Source organism: Megalopta genalis, chromosome 3 (assembly GCF_051020955.1).
Source record: "Megalopta genalis isolate 19385.01 chromosome 3, iyMegGena1_principal, whole genome shotgun sequence".
Classification (NCBI taxonomy): Eukaryota; Metazoa; Arthropoda; class Insecta; order Hymenoptera; family Halictidae; genus Megalopta; species Megalopta genalis.
Window position 1 is genome coordinate 2,493,130 of NC_135015.1, and position 16,553 is coordinate 2,509,682.

The 16,553-nt window shown below is 37.3% G+C and overlaps 1 long non-coding RNA gene across 1 annotated transcript; it reads left to right on the forward strand.

The window, feature by feature from the left end:
* Window positions 1-1,839: 1,839 nt before the first annotated feature.
* Window positions 1,840-15,344, forward strand: LOC143258942 (uncharacterized). Its single transcript, XR_013032867.1, has 3 exons — window positions 1,840-2,680; window positions 2,794-2,882; window positions 5,669-15,344. It is a non-coding gene; the product is annotated as an uncharacterized LOC143258942 (long non-coding RNA).
* The last annotated feature ends 1,209 nt before the right edge of the window (window positions 15,345-16,553 follow it).

A 16,553-nucleotide genomic window follows, 5' to 3' on the forward strand; every position in this document is an offset into this window, starting at 1 on the left:
AAACTTTGTTCAAATTATATAAATGCCCTTTTGTGAGAAAGTAGAATAATAAAAGTATCTCGCATGAAACCGTCTACATTTTATTAAAACAGAGGGTAATACGCTCCCTTGGAACAGGTTCAGAAAGTTTTAATTTTAGCCGAATTATATAATTGCTGCTTCGTAACAGAGAAAAACATTAAACAAAATATGTCGCACGTATCTGCAAATTCTTCGCAAAGTATCTCAATTGAAATGCGTTTGAATGAAACTCATTTAATAAGAACGTTGTCCTTTGTCTTTAAACACGAGTGAAACAGTTTCTGCTTGAATCACGTCCACTTGCTCGCAGGTATTAAAATGTATTTTCGTCTCAAAGAAATCGCGATTTTACTCATTTCGAACCAACGGGAAGTTTCTTAATATTTTCTGCACGAAGTATTCCATTTAGAAAGCAACCTGTGTGTAGTAAACGCACAACAAAGCGAAATACGCCAAGCAGAAGGGATTCTGTTACTTCTGGCGGTTGGAAGACTATATGGTGCATACTGAACGTACACGCGACAGCAATTAAAACGAAATGCAGTTATGCTTTTCTCAATAGAAAATTTGCTCTGTCGTTTCAGTCGAATATATATCTTGATCTCATAATTCAAATAAAAATTGGCAAATTATTTGCTTTATAAGTAAACTTTCGCTCTAATATATTCAGTGTACCTTCGGTTATAGGATCTACAAAATACAAGAAAGTCGAAAAAGTACATCTTAATTTACTTTAATAAACTTTCGCTCTAATATATTCAATGTACCTTCGGTTATAGGACCTACAAAATACAAGAAAGTTGAAGAAGTACATCTTAAATATCTATTAACTCTGCACTATTGCGGAAATTGGAAAATTTCGGGAAGTAAATTACAAAGAAATCTCATTTTCACCTCGAGTGCAGCGTGGGCGATCTATTGATGTTGATTTATTGTACATACTACAGCAAGAACAATAGCAATTTTAGAGAAAGAGCTGTTCTCGTGCACGAGGATGAAATAAATTGATTTTACGAAGCTTTGAGACAATGTCTTTGGCACGACAATCACTGTTAAACAATGATCAAACAGAAAGAGACACTCAAACGCTGCAATTTTGGCGACCGTTCGTTAAACTTCTCGTTCAGGAACTCCAAATATACTATGTTGCACGACTGCATTAGAGAGCGCGCAATGTTCGCGTTGTTTGTTTTCTGGCGCAACTGCGTTTGCGTGGACCAATCTGCATTTCGATTTTGCTACAATGCCCCAATCGTCTCGGCAACTAACCGACGAAGAGACGGTAGCCCAAGATTAGGCGCTCTACTTCACCCTTGCAATTTCGCCAGTATTTACATACGAATTGCGGCAGCGCGTCGCAAAATGAGCCTCCGGTGGTTGTCGATCGTTGTGTACGAAAGGCGACTGTCGATCGAAGGACAGTCATCCTGGATTCATGCGAATTTCTCGCAATCTGGTTACCACGCGTCCAATCGTTGGGTAATGAACATCGGCGATCCATTTGACAGAGATCAAACGGGGGACAAATTCTTTTGCGAATTTTAAGCAGTATAACTAACAGAACGATGCTTAGAGACGTCGTGCCAATATGGTTGAATTATTATGTTTGAATTTGATGCTTGATTTGTTCTTTGCTGTTATATTAATGCTTGAATACAGTACTGGATTGCTTTATTGAAAATAGAAGGACGAGGATAAGACGAGATAAAATTAAATTAAAGCTGAAAAAGTGGAAATGGTAAGCAATGAAGTAACACGTATTAGACTATGCCTGTATGTGTGGAAAATATCCACACTTTATCAAGATTTTGAAACTTACAAAATTTCATCGTTCAAATATTTAAATCAGATGTACTTGTTATCTGGATTTTTTAAATATTTTTTTACAAACATTGATAATAATGGAAACATTCCGTTCACTGCATAGTCTGCAACAATTAATGTTTGTAAAAATTATTTTGGGTGGAGACAACTGCCGTAGAAGAATAGACGACAACTCAATCCTTTACAAAGATGACTAAACTTTAAAGCCGATTTTCTCGAAAACGGAGCTCCGAATAAAAACTGTTATACCAAATTTTTTTCTTATTTTTTCACGTAGAACCGCCCTCTGCTCGGTTGTGCTATGAATTCTGGCCCACCATGTATAATGCCTTCCCAATTTATCAAATATTATACCAAGTCTTTTCCAGTTTATGGATTATTGATTAATGATTATAAGCGGTCTTGAGAGACCTCGAAGAGCAATACTTAATGAACTAAAAATATCATCGGAGTTTACAATTCGCAATGCAATTTCCCATATTTGTCATTAGTAAGTAGAATTTGTTCTCTATCATTGAATTGCCATAATTTCATGGCTGTAAATTTCCATTCAGTTTTACAATATTTCCATCTGGTATCACATTGTTCCTGTTTTGTCTCTCGCGCTTTGTTTCTTGTCCCTATTTCCTCTCTTTTTTCCACTTTTTTGTCTGTTTCCAGTATGCATAGACGAGAAAACAGAATGAAAAAGAACGCAACAAACACTCGCATCTTTCTGTACTATGTAGAATACGGAAGAAAATGCTAAACACGTACCCTGCTACGCCAGATCCTTTGACGAGGAGTACGTACGTCGGGTCAGTTTGACCCATAAAACCTTATTCCACCTGTTCCGGTAATATTTGTTTTAGAAAATCGTGAACAATATTTATGTAGACGGAAGCTTATGAATTAATTAGCAAAACCTGAGGATACTGTATTTGAAATACAAATTATTCTGCATTTCAGTAAAATTTATGCCTCCGTTATTTATACGCTCGGGAATTCTATAAACGTATACCCATCTGCTGTTCATTCCAGTTTGTTGAAATTTAAACGTGAGTATATTTGCAATTTCCAATTTATTTTCAATTGAGAGTGTTTGCACAAGCCTGTCTCCCGTAATTTCTTTCGATTCTCTGCATCCAATTATGCTTCTACGTTATTGTTATCAATGTTTCCAATGAAATTAACGAATTCGACACATCCATTGCGATGGTTCGGAATATATGGAACGACCAGTATAGTAAAAATCGACTACATCGAAAGTATCTACTATGTATGTACATACACATTTCGCGATCTCGAAGGGAATATCGTTTAAACAGTGGGGGACGTCGCCGGTTTCGATCCTCGATGCGGCAGCATAAAGTCGGTATTGTAATTTTATTCAGATCCATTTTGAAATTCCGGAATTCCTGGATTTATGAAATATAAAAGTATTGCTTCCCGCCGAAGGTGCTGTCACTCCCCTACTGTTTTCCACCGTCACCTTCAAATATCACAGGTTAATACTATTATCATATGTGATCTTCGCGACGTAAGTTACTTTTATGGAACGGCATTCTATCCATTATGCTTTTACGTCGTTTCATGCAGAATGGACGAATAAAAATTATGAGGTTGAGCACCTCAAGTACATCGATCACACAGAAATGTAACGTGTTACATTACTCGGCTGTCTTTTTTTCGAGGCTGTTTTTCATTCACTCGATTTTTATACATTTTGTTACTTTCTCTTATCTAATTTTCTAATCATTATTCTACTTTTATGCTGACAATGATTAAATACTTGTTAATCGACTGCGGTTACCGGTCATTTTTTAATCAGTGTATTTTTAATCATTATCTAATCACTCAACTTTCGGCGATTCAGTTAAATAAATTGCTCTTACACTAAGAACGGCAGAAAGATTAATTAATCTGCAAGAAGCATCTTCAAGAATATATTTCGAAAAATTGATAAATAAAGCTAAGAATAGTTACAAATGTCGTCAATAATAAATACACTAATTTCAATCGATAACTGAAAAATTAAATTCTAATTCGCTTTAACTAAAGTGCGTAATATTCTATTACGAATCTTCACGACTATCTCGATATTACAGAGTAAGATGAATAAAATAAATGAAAGCACATAGAGTAAAATAACCATATCGTGACTCCTTTAAATATTTCGATCTGGATACATCGACCAAATGCAAAAATTTTCCGCACGCAATTATGCATGAAAGTAGTCACGCGAAAAGATCGTGATAACGAAACGGAGAACACAAGGGTCCACAGCAACCAATGAAAATTCGATTTCCATTTCGGAACATGGCCACAGAAATGGCTGAATAAGTTGGAGTGTAAATGTGAAGTCGTTGATAGAAGCGCGAGGTGTAAATCAAGGGACAGCTTTTCCACGAAAATGCAAACCGTAGGGAAAAACTGTTCAGCCACGGGCGAAGACAATAAACTCGCGGAACGGGGAACGTGTGGCGGCGGTTTGTTGCCGGGAATAATAAGTGTTTGCCTCCCACGCGTCGCATTTTTGTTGGCGGCGCCCGTGCATTCATTTCCTGGTGAAGCACCACTAACGAACAGGAGGTGATGTCCCGGGGGCGTTTAATTCTTAATTTTTCAAAACATTGCCGAACCTCTCTGGGGAATCGAACGAGTGAAGCCCAGCGGAAGTGCGTTCGCGATCGTCTTTCACGGCCCATTTCCTGCCGATCTCCGGCAGATCGATGAATATTGACCTTTTATTAAAGCTTCTGCAAACCTCGGATTTATACAAGTGTGCATACTTGAATTTCTCGAGGCTTTTGATCTTCTTTTTCAAAATGGAAAACTGTGTACACTTTTCAACTAAATTATTAATTGCAGCTCTATTTATTTCAAACAACCCAGCAGACTAATTATTAGTTCGTCAATTAATCAATTAACACGCCGAGTGCCGCGTCGATCAGATATGGGTGACAATAATTTTTATACTAGAATGCAAGTGTTCAAATATCATCGACTATGACCTATTTTAACTTTCTAGTTTCAATTTCGTTCGTTAAATTATTTTGATCCTTTGGAAAATTTTGTGTTCAATTTTCGGCATCTAGCACCTTAACGCGTCCAGATCACACACATCACATTTGCGCGCGCGCGCGACTCAAATTATCATTTAAGCTTATCACAACATTTAGTTCATACAACTATAAGCTGGTTATTTTCTTTCTCGAGATGTATGCTCTTTCCAAAATGGAAAATGGCATAAATATCTTCAATTTATTCATGATTTCCTGGAGTCCTTTTGATACTCTCAGCTAACTTATTAATTGCAGTTCAGTCTGTTTCAGACCACGCTTCTAATGATGCCCTTTGGAACAGGATTTTAGTGTATATTTCCTTTGATACAGCTATCAAATATTTGTGATCCCTCGAAACATGTAAGTTCATGGACTGGGATATTTTAAAATAATATTATTGCAAAATGGAGGAGCATAAAACGATTTTATGTTATTAAGTGAAGGGGGCAAGTTTTGAAAAGGATACGTTGAACGGTTTACGGGAATCGAAAGATACGGGATACGATTTTTCGATAAATACAGTAAATTCTTCTCAATTGTCACGCAGCTTGCAAACAAAAATGGACTATTTTGGAAGCGGAGATAAGATTATTCAAGCCTTTATTGTTACCGATTGTCAACAACTATAAAAACGAACTCCAAGGCTCGAATAATCGTATCTCCTCTTCCCAAATTGTCCATTTTTGCTTACAAGCTGAGGGATAATTGCAGAGGATTTATTGTAATCGGAAAATTCAAAGTTCGATTGCTAATAAATGTTCGTTAATGTTCGAAGCTAGTCTCGATTGGCCATCGCTCGCCTTCCACGGCCTTATTTTAATGAAGTTACTACCGCTGCTCGACCCCCGCCGCCATGATAAATATTCTGGAACAGATAATACAGCGCTGTTATCGAGTGATATTGAATTATTCGAAAATCGTAGTGGAACGATAATGGTAGGTAGACGGCTAACCTATTGCCGGCGCGCTCGCGGGAAATTGTTAGGACGACGCTGAGAATATTAACTGAATACGGTATGGCAACCACAACTTCAATTACAACCTTGGCAAAATACGAAAGAACCTATTACTCCGGAACGGATAGCTCGACAATTTTCGATCACTTTGGAAACAATTCAATTGAAGACATTATATTCATTATGGAAAAATGCGGAAATGTGGTTATGTAAATGTGTTGCGAGCTATGAGCAGCATCTGCAAGAGTTTCGTTGGAAAACACATAAAAAGGACGTTTTTGTATAAGTTAAAATAATTCTATTACGTTCGTTTTATGTTTAGGTATGTGGATAATAATATATAAGGGATATTTTTTTCAAAAATTTCTTTGAAAAATTATGAAAACGAAGATTCGAAACGAATATTATGTTGATAGAATTATTTAGATGTTTCTTGAAAATGAAGGATATTTACACTCGCCTTTTTCATAATCATTGATAATTTTGTTCGACATATTTTTAAGGCACTCCTTCTGGACACGTTAATTTTTCTGTAGATGTTAATGAAAAATGCGATAACTTCAATTAATGATCAGAAACTAGCCAGTCAAATAACAGTATTCATATTTTTGTCACAGGTACAGATAAAGAAGTTGGGAAAACATCATCTTGTAATTTTTCCTATCATTCCAACCAATTGCAATTTTCTCAAACAATTTTATACTCATTGGTTAGCAAAGTAATTACTCTAGCATCTTTAAAAAATTCAAGTCATTTGATCCAATTTGAAAAAAAGTTAGAGTAAATTCTCCCCAATTGTCTTTCAGTTTGTAAACAAAAATGGACAATTTGGGAAGAGAAGATACGATTATTTGACCTTTGCGATTCGTACTTATAGTTGTTGGCAATCGACAACTATAAAGGCGAGCTACGAGGCTCGAACAATCGTATCTGCTCTTCTAAAATTGTCCATATTTGCTTACAAGTTGAGAGACAATTGGAGAGAATTTACCGTACCGTATCTTGAGAAGTATGCGAATATTTTCGTTACTAACTGCACATACGTTCACCATTTTCGAGAATTTTCCAATAAAGCATTTATGCGAAAGTCTACGAGAATAGCAGATTTACGGAGACACGTATCTGAAAAATCGCAAGCATAATCTGCGGTCCTGGACACCACGCATCCGGCAGCAGCAAGAAGACAAACACCAGCGCCCACTGTTTCAGCATCCTCCATCCATTACCGACCGCGATTCCCGGTCCGCGTGATCGGTGCTGCAAAATGCAAGGTTGCATTTGCAAATAGACAGATACATATTTAATCATCCGAGGAGTTGCAGCCTACGAAACTCGGCCACGAAGGGTCGAGCTGAATAATTTTTTCGAAAAACGTCCGCAGCCAGCTCTATAATCCTCGGACGGGGATCAGTGATTTAGCTATTGTTGTAACCCCGTTGTCGCGTGCCGGTTGCGTGTACCGGCCCCCACGCCTTCGGTGGCTGTTATGGTAATTTCTGTGCAGCACCCCGGGCCGCAAAGACTGTAACTGAAGCACGTTGCGCAAGAATGACGCGATGAATACGATTTCCAGCGCCCATTGTTGCAGCTCGAGCTGCCGTGAAAACATTAGGGCTCCTGGATATGAATTTAGTTGTTACGCCGGCTCCAGATACAAAGAAGGGATTTCTATTCGACCGTTTCCCGACAGCTTGATACGATGAAAACCGTGAAAGAATATTCTTATTCGGTTATTATTAGAGCTTTATATACGAGCATGGTAATTTCGGGCTTTATGCTGAACTGGAAGTTTCTACCTAAACTGCAACATTTTGCAATTCAGCAGAGATTTATAGCCCCTTTCATAACCACTTGGCCTACGATTTCTTTCACTTTTATAGGATAGTGAAGCTGGTTAGCTTTGCTACGTTTTCGGACATAATTAATTTTATATTTATCGAACAGGTTGTATTCAATTTTTTTAATTCAAAGATAAACAAAATAAAAGAATAAAAGAATTTAATATTATTCGATAAATAAAAAGTTAACTATGCCCGAAAACAAATCAAGAGCACAACAATCACAACAGTAACCTGTTCCATTACCCAGCTAATTATTAGGTTCGTTAGAAATTTCGTATACTTTTCAGCATTTTTTGAAGCTAGGCGTTCCAAAATGCAACTAATTGCAATTAGTTTGTCTGAAGCAGGTTCGATAGGCATAACTTTTACCTCAAATTGTATCCAAAGATTTTTGCAATCTAATTCAGATGGAAAATTTGAAGGAAATTGAAAGATGGAAAACGGAGAGGAACATTTTCGACACATTACGTTATTTCTTTTCAGTAAAGGTAAAAACTCGACAGAAACATGTCAGAAGGCCTGTGAAGCATGTGGATAGGATGCAATTAAAGAACGCGGGTGGCAAAAGTGGTTTGCATGATTTTGTTCTGGGGATTTTTCGCTTTAAAATTCAGCACGCTCTAGTAAGTCATAAAAGATTGACAATGACCAAATAAAGTCACTAATTGATAACAATCCTCGATATACGTCACGACAACTTACAGTGGAGCTTCAAATATCAAAAACAGCAGTAGAAAATCATTTGCATTAACAAATTGTTATCCTAAACCTTGGCGCCTATCTTCAAGAATCGCTGAAAACCGCATGAACTTTCTTGCAAACCTAATAGATCTTTGTGAGCAATCAATTCTTGCAAAGATAATAAATATTATATTTATTGCGATGAATGACATCTAAGTGTAATAGATTCGAAATCTTCATCAGAAAACTCACACCATGTTATAGTACAGAGTTATGTCAAGGTTGCATTAGGGAGTTTAAACGTTGAAAATAATGCAATAGCATTTTTGAATTCTTATGGATTTACCGTTTTGTATTATATGGGTGATCTGTCCAACGAATAGGCGCCACCAAGGAAACAGTTTTCATATTTCATGAAAAATTAACAAGTATCAGACCCTTTTCATCCTGTTGTCCAACATTTGTATAGAACGATTCATGAAATTAATCTGAACTTGTTAACACTAGATTTACGGAACCCGTCAAAATGACGGGTCACTAATTTTTTAATTTACGATTATTCAAACGGTAAAGATACATTTATGAGTTATTTATTCAATTTATATGTTACTTACTGCAAATGTTACAATAACGTTTGTTAAAAATCAGAATAAATGTCTTATTGTTACTTTTATAAACTAATATAAAACAACTGTTTTTTGTGCTCCGTAAATCTAGTGTTAATATTGATGATGCATTTAGAATACACTGTACACGAATTTTCATTATCATGCCAGACAAGAAAATCCGATTTCAATATCATTTAATATTAGCTTTTACTTTAATTGAAAAGAATGTATCCTTTTTCTTACCACACCCGTTTGTAAGAACAGAATAACTGAACAGAACTGATATAACGACGGGAACAAACGGCACCGTTTCTATCCTTACAGGTACGATTTGTCACGTAACGTGACGATAATACACGTGGAACATTATCGAGAGTACCGTGGCAAATGCGAGGAAACACCGTACGCAAATATTACGCGAATTTGCATAGTTTTCGAACCGTCACAAATAGTGCGGCGAGGATCAATATGCAAATCTTAAGTGGGGTGGTTTTTTCATTTACTCGTAACTGCTAATAAAACTTGAATATATTTTGCACAATGAATGAATACGTGCACCAGCTGACCTATGCTATTAATAGATCAATAAAATAGGAAAATACAAATAATAACCTCAGCCATCGTTCTCCGAAAAACAAATTATATTAATTGAGTCTAGTGCTAGGAAAGTATAATTTAGATGGAATGTTTGCAACCGTGGATTAAAATGTATCACCTACCACTAGAGGGATGAACAATCGAAACCGATCAAGTGGGCGTAGATGTTAGGCACGTACTCGAATTAATCTACATCTACAGTCAATGTACTGGGTTTGGTTAAAGCAGATTTTGGTTTAGCATAGCTCCGAGTAAATCTGTATCAACGATCTCAATGTAATCCGTTATGGGGGGTCTACCGGATCCGAAATTTTCCGCGGCGCTGTTCGTAATGTTTCGATTCGATCCGAGGACCTCTGACCCGCCGCTCCAAAAGCGGCAATAGAAAGCAACGACAGGATTAAGCGTTTAACGCGATCGCATCGAAACTTCGACACACCTGGTATTATCACAGAACCACTACAGATCTTGGGGAGTCGTCTGGAAGCGCGTGTGCATGTGTAACCTCTAATGGCAGATGGCATGGGGTCCGTGTGACGAGCAGCTGCAGCCGACAAAGCGAGTCGACGCTCGAGGGAGAAGAAAGATGGCGACAGAGGAGGGAGGCGAAAAGGGAGCCTGGAACTCGTGCTACGAGTTCTAGTACTCGTATCCTCGCGAGGACCAGTCAACCCCTCTGATCCGGTCGAGAAAAAAACCCTTGATGCGTGACCTTACTGTCCAAAAAACGACACTGCGAAGAAAGAATCTGAGGGAAGCTGAACGCGTCATCACCCTAATGATGACCCAGCCTTCGCGGAGGTCACCGGAAATGAGCAGTCGTGCTGTATGGCGGATACGGGGAAAGATCTGTCGGTTTTGTACCTGGGTTTGAGCTGAGCTGGGTCAATCTGTGACCTTATTATTGGGATCTTCGTGCTGGTGTGGTTTACGGATTGTCATTAATTAGAGGAATTGTGGTTTATTTGAAAATTAGAGTAATTAGGAGTAATTGGAAATGAGTAGATCGAGGATTTTGTGCATTTATGATAAAATTGGTCATGAGTAGACTTTTAATTTTGTGCATTTAATTTTGCATAAACGCCGTGTATTCATACCTTATGTTCTCCAATTTTATTTCATTTAGTCAATTTATGTTTGTCAAGAATTTAATAGATTTTCAATGTTAATCAATGAAGATATGGTTATTTATATTTCATGTTTATTATTATTGTGATTTTTTTCGTTATATGTAATATATACCAAATACATTAGACCTATAACATGGATAGATTATAATGATTAGATATATTGCAAATTATTCATTACCATCAATGTTGACCTTAACGCGTAATTTGCTATTCAGTTTCAATTACCATTAATAAGTGATTTTATGGCTTACTATGATTACGTTAATATATTGTTTTTCATACACAATTATGCAGGATTATACTTGTTTTTGGCATAGTCTGCTTTTTCAGATTTTGTGGTGTTCGATTCAAAGGAAACGTTCTTTAAAATGTGGATTACACTTGATCTATCAAAATAATATAGAATCAGTATAGTTATATTTATTATGAGTATATTTGGAACAAATATCATTATACTTAATGTGATTATGTTTAGAACAATTATCGTTACTCTCGTCATGATCATATTTATTATTGACTGAATCATAGTTTGAAAAGTTTTAGTTATTTCGATATTATTACTGCAGCGGTTCAGCTGAATATCGCAAGGTTTATTAATTTACATTTCAATTTCTCGTAAGGAATATGCATACTACAACTATACTATCCAGAATATAATGTACACTGTCCGTGTAAATAATTATAGATGATATCGACTTGATATGCCCGTCATTTGCTTCTTTAGCAATGCTAAACAATAGCAATACTAAATTCAGCAATACTTTATTAGACCCAATGTGCTCTATTTGCGAAATAATGGGAATAGTGACCCTATCGTAGAGCACAGAAGCTTGTCATTCCAATAAGTATTGCATATTAAAGTATACAAAGATTTTCCAAAATTAACTTTCCTTCTTATAGAAGAACTTTCGCGTTATCAAAATTTGTCATCATTTGGAAAACACTGGCAAGAAATATAAATTGTTCTTTTTACTAACGTTATACTAATGAAGAATTTACGATACTTAACCCTAAACCTAGCGAGCTTTGAAAGCAACTATAGACGTGTATTGCTTCATAAGAGTGACAAGATTGAATTTATTTAAACTTTTTGTCATTTTTATTATAACGTAAACTCGCGAGTAAAGAAGTTTATTCGATCAATTCTAAAGGAAGATTCTTCATAATTTCAACAATTTGAAATTAAAAAATATGAGACCACTTTGACCGTCATAACAGGTTTAGTGTCAATCATGAAGGTTAAATATAAAATATCTTTTTGCTCTAGATTCATCAGAAAAGGTTTGATCCAACGATTAAGACTTGTCTTAATCTCATTTTAATTGAAATTAATCTGTAATTAATTCTTACAACAGTTCGACTGTTTTATCTACTCTATTCCGTCGTAAGTGTAAAAAATTAGTTAACATTAATATAACAGTATTCGTAGTAATGCTGCCACACGAAATACGGAAACGACATACGCGACTCCAAGGTATTTGTCACCCAAAGGAACTAAATGGACCAGTCATTACCGTAAATCGCGTGCCTTTTGATCCGCTCCCATACAGCTGATACAACACGCTTTTATAATGGAAACCGAGCCCGCTAACATCTACAGTTACGATCGGCCGATCATCCGCGTCATTTAGTCTTCAAAGTCTGAAGTGGCTGGAATGGTAGCAGTCGCGGCAGTGGCAACACTATGTATACATACACATAGTGACAGCAGCTGCAGGGTCCTCTTGTCAGAGCAGCTGTTCTGTCTTGCCGCTCTCGAATCGGGATTCGAGTTCTAGTTTCGGTTCTGCTTTTTCGTCGCGACTCGCGCCATATGGACGGGTTCATTTCAAGTGGGCCGAAAAATTCCACGAAGTGGCTTCTTCAAAGTCAAATTTACCGTTCCACCATCCGTTTTCGACTTTTCGGGCATTGGTGCGGCTTCGAGTGCCCACTTACGTTCCGATTTTATCGATTCTAACGTGTTTCGTCTGCAGTTCGTGATAACGCTGTATAAACAATAGTTAAACGAAGAAAGGAGAATTCGTCGTCGACGGTAAACTGTCCGTGTTATTAATTAAAGAAACGTTGTTACGTCAGCGCTGTAGAATTACCGGGAAGTCGTCGTTTGCGGAGTTAATCCTATCGACTATAAAATTTTTAGTGCTGTAATTTACTACATTATGGTGTATCATGAAAATCTCATTGCCGAGTAACCAGTAATTAGATTGCGGATTTATGCTGTTGTGATAGAAACGAGAAGGAGAAACTTACAACAGTGAAGAGATAAAAGGAATTCAAGAACATCGATTTCCAAGTTAATAAAAGTGTTTGAACAAAGTTCCGTGATTCATATTCCTCGTGCAGATTGATCGTTACCGGTGAACAAAACTGCAATTATTTATTTTAGCTGAACAGGACCAACCACGAGTCGGAGTTTCTTTTAACAACTATATGTACTATGTCGTTTAGCTTCGTTAGTTCTGATTATTTCCGAATAGAAAAACGCCGAATAGAAATACACCTTCTAAAACGGAGTAACTTTTTTATAATTGTGTCAAGCGATCTAAATTTTGTTGGGACGTTAGAGGGATCAGTTTATTAGACAATGTTTAAAAAATTGTTTTCAAAAATTGCAGTTGGTTGGCATGATAAAAGAATGAAAAAATGAAGTTTCTTCAACTTTTTTATCCGAGTCTATAACGAATATGCATTTAAAAAAAATGCATTTTGCAGATTTCTTGCACTTAGCACAGACAACCCTTTGCACTCAAAGCTATTTAACCTACACCGCGCAGACATTCCTTCTGATCTAATATTTTCATTTCATGTTATTGTTTTCATTTTATTTGTATAAAATTAAGCGCATGTACTTATAGCGTACTGAAGTTTTCATCAATTTATTAAATGCAAATTTTAAGAATGTAGACATTGTTATGAATTATATTATGGTAATTCTTAATGGTGCCTCAGAGTCGCCACTCAAGTGCAAAAAGGGTTAATTTCACATAAACATTCGCAGTCTGATCACAGTAAATAAAATTCGAAGAATCCCAGTCAAAATCAGTTTGTCGAGCAAATCGCAATAAAAATGCTAAAACCCGCGGAGTGCCGAACGTGTGAAATCCGCAACGGGACCGAGCCGTTAATCAATAAAAATCCGAATTTGCATAAATCAACGCATCGGTTTATGCAATAATACCTCCCGGCGGAATAATTATGTCCGTAGGCCTAGGATTGCACGGCCGGGGTTTCGTCGAAAATGAAGTGTCATTAACGATATCCCTCCCCTCGGGTGCAAGTGGTCCACGATTATATCAGTATAATGCAGGAGGATGATCGCGAAGCGTGCGCGTGCACGTCGTGTGCTGATTGGAACGCGTCAGAACGGTCATTTGCGGGGAAAGGAGGGAGACTTGGAGGAACAGGGGGGTGATTTGGCCCCCGCCAAGAGCTCGCATTGTGTTCGCCGCCGATTCTCGTCCCCGTGCCAGCTGTTGCTATTTTTTTTCGTTCTTCTCTGTTGCTCGGGTGCCGAGGACACGCCCCGTCGGAGCTTTTCCCAGAGCTTTTCTTTGTCGAGCATCATCCACGTTCGTGCCAGTCGATCCGTACCGAAATTAATCAAAAGGGAACGATCGCGAGCACGTGGGCAACCCCAGACAGGCTCCCGAACGAAACGCAGACGCTTCTCTACGATCAAAATATTAAATAGCGCGACAAACCCTCGGGGGCCACTGGCTCCCCAACAATAAGAGGTGGTGGGGCTCCCTGGGTTTTCAGGGGGATATGTAGAGGGTACCGGCCACGTGCCAGCCATGGGGATATAATGCTGCAACGGCCACGTGCCCATCACCTAACGGGTGTACGATCAAGAAACGGCCACCGGTTGCTCTCTGCACGACATTCACGATTGCAAGCGCAGCTCGAGATTCGGAACTGTTCGAACTTTGTCGTGGTTATGGGGAAAGTCGTCCAACGCCGCACATTTAACCTTTAAGTATGGAATGAAAAAGTATAGTAGAAGAAATAAATATATTTACTTATAACTTACTTATAAAGGTGTCTAATTTTTTAAAATCATAATTTTCGATTAGAAACGTTTTTATCGAAAGTACAGTAATTGCCTTCGAATAGTGTCATGTGGCCTCCAAATTGTCTCTGAATCATGACAGTTAAGTCATCGTTTTTATTCTAGCATGTTAATACACACCGACATGCTGGCTGCTGCCTTTTTTGCCAACAGCTCCGAGTCTCTATAAAAACGAGCCGCGAGGCTCGAAAAATTGCGACTTAATTAACTACCGGTTTCAATTCCGACCTCCGAATATTTCTGGGAGAAATTACAGTATATATACGTGTGTGAAAACTAAAACATGCACTCTTTTACTATCTACTGGAAAATGCGAGAAAATATGTTCCGCTTCATCGTAATAAAAGAAAAACTAAAATCATGCAAATTCACAGATTTGAGAAATGGATTCTTAATATGAGATCCAGTTCGGTTCTTTCAGGAAATTGATCTTTTTGCCTTTCCTCACACGTTCAGCATATTTTATTTCTTCAGTACAAATTCAATTATATACTTACCATTTTCAAGATATTTGTAATATAATCGAACCCCTTTAAAATCTTTCCACAATGTATTTTACTTATATGATCTAATAACAGAATCCCCTGTGTTCAGTCAATAAAAATATAAATTGAGGAAAAATACATTATTCGAGAGCTATAGCACATTACATAAATTTCATCGAATTCTTAATTTTAGATGAATCACAACGCGTCGGTAACAATAGTCACTATATTTTTCTTGTCAGAACCTTGGCACTACTAGTATATTTTAAGGTATTTTCTAAAGTATGCCACTTTGAGGTTGTTGGGAAAAATTCCCGGAAACTAGTTTCGTTTGAAATCCTGTGTGACGCATGAAGTGTCCAATCATTTTGTCATGCGGTACAGAAACGGTAGCGATCAGATACCTCGGCCGAGCTCGCTGGAAACTCTGCTATTACGAATCACGGTGAATTTCTCGGTTGCTAATTTCAAGCAATCAGCAGTTACCCTACATGCACACGTTGGCGGGATTACGCGTGGAGAGCCCATTAAATTCTGATTTGGAATGCGTTTTGTCAAATGCAGGACATTTCGGACAGAATAACTTATCGATTGAAAGCAGTGGACAGATTTCAATCCAAAGAATTTCCACCGAAACGAACAGCTTAGATAGAGTTAACAAAATAAGCGATTTCGTAACTGTAACCAATTTCAGGGATCTGAAACAAAGCAATAATTGTTCTATTAACCGTTTTGCCGTCAGATAATTTTCTGAGGTTGTCTTTTAGCAAAACATTTATTCACGAAGTAGTAACTAACGTTTTGAATAAAATATCAAACGATATAACGTTGTAAATAATGACTCTATTTGAATAGAATTTGACATGACATTGTATTTATAGTATAGATTTTATGAAACAAAAGTTTGTCATCCCCAAGTACGATAATTGTCAGCAGTTTTGTTATATCCTTTAATCTCAGGTGGCTGTCAAAACTCAAAAACTAAAATTTACAAGAGTAAACATGTTTGAAATATGGTTGGTGTTCTTGAAAGATTAATAAATGCAGTTATAAAATTTTGAAGTGTATTGGTAAGTGTATTGGTTTCATTTTGTAAATCTCCATGGAAAAGTAGGGAGGGAGAGTGAGAGGGTGGGAGAGAGAGAGAGAGAGAGAGAGAGAGAGAGAGAGAGAGACCTCTTACGAAAACGGATTATAGTCGGACAGGTTGGACAGGTAAAAAGAGGTGTCGCGTAGTTATCGGGCGTTCGTTTCAAAACCACTTTGACCAACGATTCTGTTTATACTCAGTCGG